Source organism: Capricornis sumatraensis, chromosome 18 (assembly GCF_032405125.1).
Source record: "Capricornis sumatraensis isolate serow.1 chromosome 18, serow.2, whole genome shotgun sequence".
NCBI lineage: Eukaryota > Metazoa > Chordata > Mammalia > Artiodactyla > Bovidae > Capricornis > Capricornis sumatraensis.
The window spans coordinates 11,662,495-11,672,764 of NC_091086.1; positions in this window are offsets into that span (position 1 = coordinate 11,662,495).

Consider the following 10,270-nt stretch of genomic DNA (forward strand, 5'->3'; position numbering starts at 1 on the left):
TTCTGCTTTCTATGGAAACCTGGTTCTGGTGTTTGTTAAATAAGCTCATTTCTATCTCTAGATAAGACCTTTTTGAAAAATGATTTTGTACTTCTAAATTTAGCTTGGATGGATCAACCTGGTTGTGTAGTTTGAGATGACTGAGGAATCTGGTAAGTACATTTCTTAACGATCCAGTAAACATCTCAGTGCTTGCTGTAGCCACTGGAGGAGACAAAGAAGTGGGTATTGGGTCCCTGCAAATTCACGAGCTGGAAGGCTATCGGGAGGTAAGGTTGGTACACATAGAACTAGAGATCAAGGCCGTGTTTCACCATTGTCCATGAACACATAGTCGTGATGCTGAGCAGGTAGAGGGGCAGTACCAGCCACAGGGACAGACCAGAACCAGCAGCTCCTTGGACCATTCCCTGTCAGAAATGGGACGGAACAGTCAAGTGGTTAAGGAGCCTGGGATGGGGACAACATCGTGTGTTTTAGTAGTGGGCATCTCAATACTTCAGTAACTTGGGGACAGTATTAGATTTAAGAAATTAAAAATGAAAATGGACCTAAATTTTCACCGACTCATGGCTCTTTGACAGCTAGCCAAGAATGGATTTCCTGTTTTGCAGTTTGTACTTTTCTTTTCCTCCTAAACTATCTGAACTCATTGCTTTGCTATTCTTATGACCAAAGAGAGTTTCAAGTTGGTGTGACTCTCCTGCTTTCATTTCTTTCTTTGCCTCCTTTTCTTTTATTTTGAACTTAAAGTTTCCCTAGGAGCCCACTCCACCCTTTACATTTGCAGCAAGCAAGCTTCTTTAGGTAATTTCATGGCATCCAGAAAACACTGAAGATTTGATGTCAAAGGACCATGGTGATACCTGCTCCCCCGTCATTTTATTATAAATAAGGAATCACAGCCCAGACAAGGAGGGTTGCCTGCCCAGTTTAAGGGAGCTGGTCCGCGGCAGACGGAGGAGGAGACGCGTGTTTTCCAGTTTCTACTCCAGAGCACTTTTTCCTCGCACCCCGCCTCTCAGTGCTGCACTGGCCAGGAGCCGACTCGGGGGCTCGGGTGGGAGGGAAGAATTCTGCCTTTGTGGATGACCAAGCTGTCTCCCTTCAGAGGAACTTATTTGACTCTTCGTTGTTATTTGTCATCTAAGAAAGCAGTGCTGGTGGTTGCTGTGGGTACATAAAAGGATGCCGCAGGCTTGGAGCCCTGATCATGGCTGGGGGCGTGTGACCTGTGAGCAGCTGTGTGACCGTTCTTTGAGTCAGGCCCTACTGCCCAGCATTACTGGTGGTCAGTCTGAAACCTTTCACGCTCCCACCCCAGCCTGCTTCCCAGAAGACCACCGTGAGTTTGAAGCTGAGCCTCCCGCTGTCCCTGGCATGGTGCTTTCGTTGAGTGGCGCCTTTGCCTGTCCGGACTTCAGCACGGCGTGAGCTGGAGGAGCCTCCATGGGTCCAGCACAGCAGCCCTGGACGGTAGCGCCCCTGCAGCTCTTGCGGGGGTCTCCTCATTCACGATCGTGGTTGCACACCTTTCCGATTTAATGACATAGTTGAAGGCCGAGGTCATGACCCTGGCTGATCCAGGTCCCTGAGTTCTGCCTTGTTCTGTCACTTGGTATAAATCCATTTTTATACTTCTGGAGGTTAAACATTCGTGGGGCAAGCTGGATTACATTGCTCTTTGCATTCGGGCTTGCTTGCCTTCTGGTGTGATTCAGTTCCTACAGAGAGAGGTAGGGCCGATTCGTGTGTTGCTTGCACTCACAGCAGGGATGTGAGCACTGAAGGAACTGCAGTGTGCAAGGGAGGTTTGGAAAATCCTGTTCAGTAAGCTCTCAGGGAAGGTAAAGGCCCTAATAAAGCAGCAGCTCAGGCCTGAACCTAGAAGGTTTTCTCCAAACCAAAGCCCTACTGAAGCCTCAGCATGAAGCCTATGATGAAGAAAGGAACTCATTTCCGAGCCAGACTGGGGATCAGAGACACCTCCTTCCCGTACCCTACCCCCTCTCAAATCTACCCACACGTCTCACTGAAAGACAGATTTCAAGCCCTTAACAGCCAGGTTCTGTGACTCTGTCACCACCCAGATGTATTACTGTCATTGAAATGAAGGAATGATGAGATCCACTCAGATTTTGTGGGCAAAATTCAGTAAGTTCCCTTGGCCCAACTAGTCACTTAACCTTTGAGTCTATTTCCTCATGTATGAAATTCTCAAGAATATTAAATGCAGTTAATGTATAAACTCAGATACATGTTTTCTGTTCACCTCCTCCCTAATAATTGAACAATTTTGTTACAGCAACTCAGGCAAAATCTGAGATGAACACCTGCAAACACTTTTTCCCTTGCCCTTGCTCCAGTGCCTGCCAGGGCCCAGGTTGGAAGGAGCACCATCCAGCCCTTTGAGAGGATACTGAAGTGTTTCTTTCCTCTGGAAAATCTGGACCGGTGAACATGGTGTGCCATGGGATGAGCATTAGACTAGGAGAGGGCCTAGCTTTGCGATTACTCCATCGCTTTCTAGTAATGTGGCTTTGGGAAAATCACTTAATATCTGAGCCTTAGTTTTTTTCATCTATAAAGTGGTGATAATGCCTGCCCTTTTCTGCTATATGAGGTTGTTACCAAATGAGGTATTGGTGGTAAAGATGATTTGTAAATTATGATAATACACAAAGGATATTTTTTGAAGAAATGATGAAATCCCTAGGACCCACTGATTATATCTTTCTATGAAGATAGGCCCCAGAGGGGTAGCTGACTTTTTTTTTTTTTTAACATATGGTTTCCCTTTTGTTTAGTCATTTGTACTTGGGTTACATAAAAATAAAAGACACACACCAGGCTCCAAGCCTGATCTCTGAGCGGGGCGATGGATCTCTTCGAAATAATCATAGCGTAAGTGTCTAGACCACATCCTTCCTGCCTTTCCAGGCTCTACCAGGTCATATACCAGAACAGGAGGATTTCTGGCATGCTTGTGTAGATGTCATCTGAGGGTTGTTGTTTTCTTTTAACACTGTTCTTGTTGTTTTCCTTAAACATGTAATGATGTCTGTGCCCTTATCACTGACCCAACACTTTTTTATTGTCTATTCCTTGGGTATCGATTCAGAAGTAGCACCTTTTTGTTTACTTCTTCTGGCCAGTTTTTTTTGTTTTGTTTTCCTGTTGTTTTTTGTTTGTTTGCGTTTTCTTTTTCATTTTAAGTGTGGTAGATGTTCTGACATGTGGATGCAAAATTATTTTAAGCTGTTGCTCAGACTCAGAAGATTTGGCCCTGGATTTTGTCTTCCAAAAATTTGAAATCAACTGCTCCTTTTAAAATTATATTTAAATTATATTTTAAAATATATGTCCGGCATTTTAGAATAGTTTTGTCCCCATTCCTCTATGTAAGAGTTCTCTTCTGTTTGAAGAACAGATGTATTTAAAATGGCAATGGACTCTTAAGCAAAAATTATGTATTGCTTTTTCCCTGTTCCTTCATTTCTGTTTTCTCTCTTAAGAATTGAATGTATGAAATTAATTGTAGAAATAATTTTCCTGAGGAAAAAAAATGTAAAGTGCTATTGTGAAGAACACTTATCATACCAGAATTGATCAAAAGTAACCTTAATGCTCAACAAAAGGAGATGCTCACATAAGCCATGCTGCATCCAGTAAAGGAATATCCTGGTGCATTTAATAATCTTTTCCCCAAAATATATACCTAGAAAAGAAATTGAAAAGACAAATAACAAACTATTAACATTGCCTCTGGATGGTAATTGCAAATTATGTTAATTTTCTTTTTCCTTTTCAGCATTTTCTCCAATGAAGCTGTAATATTTGAATAAAAAGAGGAAAAAATAAGTTTCTTTAATAACGAAAGATAATAGGATATTACGTTAAGGGTGGTGGGGGGAAGCCCACAGGATTTCAAACTTATGTGCATAGAAAGAAACCTGATAAGAAATAGACCAAATAATTATTGCTTGTGATTATTTCTTTTACAGCTTTGTGTATTTCCAGATTTTTCACAAAGAGCATGTATTTTATAATTGGAAAAAAATGGTGTTTTGTGGGGGAACGTTGTCAGAATAGTGTTAGTACTTATTTAAACATTATATAACACGCACGCCTGCTCAGATGCACAAACACACACATACTTTTTTTTTAGAGTAATTCAGGGTGAAGGGAAATGAAGTCAGCTAGGTTTATTAAAACACTGAAGCTATTCTGAACCAGTGAAATCCACGCGTTCACACAGCACTTCTGATTATGTGTTTGCACCGAGCAGGACGGAGTGTGGAGCACTCAGCTGAGACGCCAGCCTCCCTTTGTGTAGGTGCTCACAGTGACAACGTGGGGAAATGAAAAGGGAGCGTTGATTTTGATTCTGCCTACATAGAAAAGGGGAAGCCTGGGGTATGAATGCTCTGGGGTCCCACACGGGTTAGAAAAAGCCCCACTGTTTCTCCACTCCCAACCACTCCAAGCAAGCCTTTCATTCAGACGGTGGTGCTGTTTCTGCTCCTTGTGAAATGTATTGGCCCTTTCTTCCCCAACTCCCACTACTTCCCAGCCAGCTCCCAAACAGGAGTATTCAGCTGAGGATGCTCAGCACCGAAGACGGCTACCCACCTAAATCCAGCCAGGCTTCTATTTAAATTGCTGTCAGAATTTTGAAACGCTTTCCATAGTTTCTCCCCACTGTCCAGTGTGGTCCTGCTGTGGGTGCCATCCCAAAAGGGAACAAGAGGAGCAGATGTTTTGTAGAAGCGCTGTGTCTGGGGAAATGTGAGTTAAGGAGCTAAGTGTGACTTTGCACACCACATAAGGTTTTTGGCAACGTACAACAGGCATTTTCAGCTCCTGGTCTTTATTCTGCTCTTAGCTGCTCAAGACAGTGGTAAACAGAAGAAACTCAGTCCCTGACCTCCTAGAACAAACTTAAAGAGTTTAGCAGTGGACCTCAGTAGAGGTACAAGACCTCTTAGCAAGTACAGATGGCTGGTTAAGTCAACTAGAAACACTCTGTGCATGGTGGAGGAAGGCTTTTTAAAGGAAGTAACCTTTAAGGAGAAACCCGAAGGATGAGGAAGAGCTAGGCAAGCAGGAGTGAGTGAAGTGTTCTAGGCTGACAAGTGATGAAGTTGTTGCCAGAGTCGAGGAGAGGAGAGGTCCTGGATTGTGGAAACAAGTGAAATGACATCAGAGAAGTAGCTGTACTGGGGCCATATTTATTAGCACAAGCACATGGCTGATGGACGTTGAGGGGCGGCGGAGTCAGGGATCACACTCTGGTTTCTGCTGGGTGGACCATGGAAACTCACTGAGATTCGGGGCCATAATGAGTTCAGTCACAGACAGTGAGTTTGCAGGTGCCTGAGGTATCCATATGGAGATACCTAGTGGGCACTTTCTACCTGGGCCTGGAGGTTGAGAAGGAGGACCAGCGTGGAGAGACCTGAAGCTGTGGGTGTGGGTATGGGTACCGAGAAGAGAGTATGTAGAGTGTAGGCTGGAGACCTGAGAAGAACCCCCTCTTTAGAGGTGGGGAGAGAAGTAAGTGGGACACAGGATTCCTTCTTTACAGTCGGAGAAATTGAGGTCAACAAAGGTTGTATGACTTAAGCAGTTCTCCTCAGAAGTCCCATCAAAGGTCCTCTCATTCCAAAGTTTTTGCCCTTTCAGAGGGTGTGGTTACAGTGCCTCCAACTTTCCCTTCCTCACTGACCCACACCCAAGCGTCTCCCCATCTCTGAGCTCTGGGACCCTTCTGCAGTTGCTTCCCCACCCCCACCCCCATTTTTTCCATCATTGTTACCAGTCCTGTTGCTAATGATAATAGCTAGCATTTATGTAGCAGTTGCATAAGCAAGATGTTGTTCTAAATGCTTCACATGTTAATGCATTCAATACCCACAATAACCCAGCTAGATAAATACTCCGATTATCCCTATTTTACGGATGAAAACATTGAGGCACAAGGCCACAAACTACTACTTAGAGGTAATGGGATTCAGTCCCAGAGGTGCCTGATGGCAGGGTCCCGGCCTGCCACTGGGTCTCCATGGCATTTTGTCCCAGGGTAAACTTCCTTATGTGACCTCATTGAGGTCTTTCAGTTTTAGCTTCTTCACTATGGTTTGTTTCTACAGCACCTGTGGTAAAGGAACAGCCCTCACCCACACCTGAGTGTCCAAGGGAGGGGGCACACAGCCTGCTCTTTGCTGACATTTCTGAAAAGCAGGGGCAGAAGTGGGGTTTTCAGGCATGACGTCTCATTTGCACGAGAGTGCAGGTCTGGGAAAAGCATCGTCCCTTCTCTCACCTCCCTCTGCCTGGAACACCTAGCACCTTTTAATCTCAGTGTGCTCACCCCAGAGTCGGCCCCTGGGGGTGCTCTGCTCCCTAAATTATGGCCACTCTTGGTATCCACAGCAACTGTGGCCGATTCCTGTCATCACAGCTGTTATAATTTACCGGTCTTTTCCCCCAGGCTGCAAAAGCTTTGCTGGGCAGGATCTCTGGCGTTCAAGTGTTTGATGTCTACAAGCTTGTTCAGTAAGAGTCGTATGGGCAGCCAGCTTTCAAATGCATTTTTTTGTAAGTTCCATTCTTGAGATACTGCATTTGCTTGAAGCAAAGGTACAGCTGCCTGAATTAGAGCTCTGGGTCTTGGTGAGCCAGCTGGGTGGGTGTGGGACCTGTGCAGCCATGCCATGCGGAGAAGGGTCCTGCACTGGGTTTACTGTTGTGCTCTTGTCGTCATGAAATTCTTAATTTTTGAACAAGGGATCGCTACATTCTCATTTTGCACTTGGACCTGCAAATTATGCAACTGTTCTATTGGTTGGTGTAGAGTCCGTCTGACCTCAAGGGGTCCTAATCAGAGTATTACACAAATAGCTGCATATTCCCTGAAATCACCAGCAAAATTAGATTTGTGTATACTTCGGTGAGTTTTTCTGGGGAGCAAGTCTGTGGCTTTCATCAGAGCCCCAGAAAAGTTCAGAGCCATTGTTACTAATAATAACAACAATCACTAACCTTCACTTAGGTTTGTGGGGTGCCAGACCCTGAGGACTTTACTGTGTTGCCTTACACCTTACCTGAGTGTGACTGGGTTGGGGTAAGGCAAAAAGCAGTATTTTGCTCTTTTCTAGTACTTATTCCCTTAATCCCCACTTCTCTGTTCCCCAACCAGAGGAGAAAAGAAAACCACTGACCTGGTCCTCTCTTCTCCTGTGAAGTAGGCAGGAGCCTAAATCTCTGTATTACTTCCTTTGTTGGGAGGAAAGAGGAACTGCCCCAGACTTTGTCCTGATCCCCATTTGGTTTCATCTGCTACTCCCAAGTTCCCCAAAGGCGACTTCTGCTTTTGTCAGACTGGGAAGAGGTGATTGGGCAACATGGGCAGGAGGTGTCTTCATGATGAGGCGACAGATTGTCAGGGCGCCAGGGAGCAGTGGTAGCCAGCTCACCGGGACTCCTGCCGTCAGAATCCTGGCTGAAGCCTGGCCTGAGTGATGGGCGTACCACCTAGGTTGCAGGGAACCAGTGCTCTGAGGGCCTGTTTAGAAAGGCAGGCAGCCCTAGAAGGGCACCAGGTTCTGGGGGTAGATTAATGAGGCTTCCTCCTGGCACAGGATAGAGCCCACAGCTGGCATTCAGGTTTGTTAATGTGCTCTGTGCGTGGTGTGGCTCGAGTGTGAATGTAGGTACATCACACCCATTCATCTTGTGCACCCACTCTTGGGCTGGACCTTGTGAAAACAGGCTGAAAACTAAAAACTGATGGCACCATCCCTGGTTTCACTGTAGCATGAAGGAAATTTATGACCTTGTGAATTTGTGCCTGCGTGACTCTTCGCGACCCCATGGACTATAGCCTGCCAGGCTCCTCTGTCCATGGGATTCTCCAGGCAACAACACTGGAGTGGGTTGCCATGCCCTCCTCCAAGGAATCTTCCCTACCCAGGGATCGAACTCAGGTCTCTTACACGGGTTCTTTATCACTAGTGCCACCTGGGAAGCCCTGTGAATTTGCAGGGGGAAGAAACCTTGGATACACAGGACCCCCTAAATTCACCCTCAATTCTCTGAGCTTTTTATTACTCTTCTTTAGCGACCTCTCTGGACTGTTTACTTCCTGTGTTTCAAATCCAGCTTCAGTTTTACGCCTGATTGGGCCTTTTGGAATGTGCCTCTATTTGTAGTTCAGCAAACTGCTCTCTGGCTACAAGTCTTGGTTCCTGCTTCTTATCAGTCTGTTCCTCCGCTTTGTTTTTATCCTCCTACTTCTGGCCTCCCCAACAAGAAGGTCTTATTGTACCTGGCCTTTGGGAATCTTTCCTACAACAAATGCTAGATTGTTCTCATTCCCTCGCTTCCTGGTTTGCTATCAGTAACAAGTGGCTGATACTAACTGTATATTCAGCTTAGTGCTGACAAAAAAAAAAAAAAAAAACAACGAAATCAAAGCAAAAAACAAGAACCCCACGGGAATTATTAGATGTCCTAGAAATTTTCAGTCTTAGTGAAACAGACAAAACAATTTTGATGGGAATGCTGCCGTGGAAGATAATGGTGTCCCCAAACAGCCTGAGTTGCTTGCTGCCCTCTCCAGCCATGCCACTTCTTTCCCTTCTCTGCTGCTGCCTCTCTTCCAAGAGACTTCCAGTCATGTTTCTCCCCGGAAGGTGGAGGAGGGGGAGACCAACGCTGTTGAGTACCTATGAGACATCAGGCCCCGCATTTCACACTCAAAACCAACCTGTGAGGCAGGTGGTGACAGAAACCAAGGCATAGATAGATTAGGAACTTGCCCAAATCATTCAGCAAGCAAGTGGCCCTGAAACACTTCTGTATCATGTTCTTAACAACCAGGTCAGGGCTTCCCCTCTTACAAACGCTACTGAATTTTCAGCTTCCCAAGTCAAGTCTTTACCGCTTTCTGAATTCCTCCAGGGTAGAGACTGTGTCTTCCTGTACACCTTAGGCACTCAACAAATGTCAGGTTTTTTTGTTTTTTTTGTTTTTACTTTCTCTTCCTTTATCTGTCACCAAGCAAGCTTGAATCTGCTGTCTAAGCATTCTCCATAATTCAAGGATGTATTAGTGTTTATGCCCCTTGATTTAATAGAATAACATCAACAGACACATTACAAATAATGCAAAGCAGTGAGTATATTAAATTCTCACTTGGGTGGTAGAAGGAAGGAGATCAATGAAGGCCAAAATAGATAAGGTAGGGACTTCCCTGGCAGTCCAGCGGGTAGGCCTTCATCTTCCAGTGCAGCTCTCCCTGATCAGGGAGCTATGATCCCACATGCCAGAAACGGTATTCTAACAAATTCAGGAAAGACTTAAAATGGTTCACATTAAAAAAAAAAAAGCACCTCTTATTTTTTAAAAAAGGGAGATATGATAGAAACAGACTTCATAAAAGATATGGGATCTGAAGCTGTGGAGGTTGAATAGGATTTGGAGATTCATTTATGCCTTCTGACCACAAGCTCCTATCCTTTGGCAGACATGTTTTGGGATTTGGAGGACGAGGAATCAGGGGAAACAAGTAAATGGTCAACGTATGGAAGTGCATTTGGGGCTGAACTTTGGCGCTTTCTGAGAGAAGTAAGAAACCAAAGCTCAGAACTGTCACATAAAGAACACTGCATTCTATTGAGAGGCTGAGGCAATGGGAAGAACTGATCTTTCCTCTTCCCCCAAAGAATATTTTTTAGGAGGGATGAAAGCGGAATGGGTGTCAATTCCCAAGCATCAATTAGTATCTCTTTTAGATTCTCCCTCAGCAACACTCCAGCTTTCTCAGGAAGAAAATCGGTTTTCAAAAGTGTCCGAAGGACACAGCTTTTCCTGGAGATCTTCCAGTGTTGAGTTAATTAATCTCACTTCCAAAGCTGTGAAAACTTAACATATCACACAGGTCTGGAGGGGTCTGGAAAGAAAACACAGATTCAAAAGGATAACGCTCATTTAGAAGATGTGTGGATGATCAGGAGGCCGGGCTCAGTCTGTGCTCTAATGAAAAATTAGAGTGCAAACTTTAGATCAAAAGGAGAGTTAGGACCTATAGCAGATATTTTAACTCCTTAGGAGGACTCAGAGAAGGAACAGAAAGAATCCAGTTCCTCCTGGTGAAGAAATTAGAATCCAGAGAGGTCGAGCCCCTCATTCTGGGTCTCATAGTTGGTGGTAAAGCTCCAGTTGGGGTCTTGGCACCAAGAATAGTGGTTCAAATACATCAGGGTGT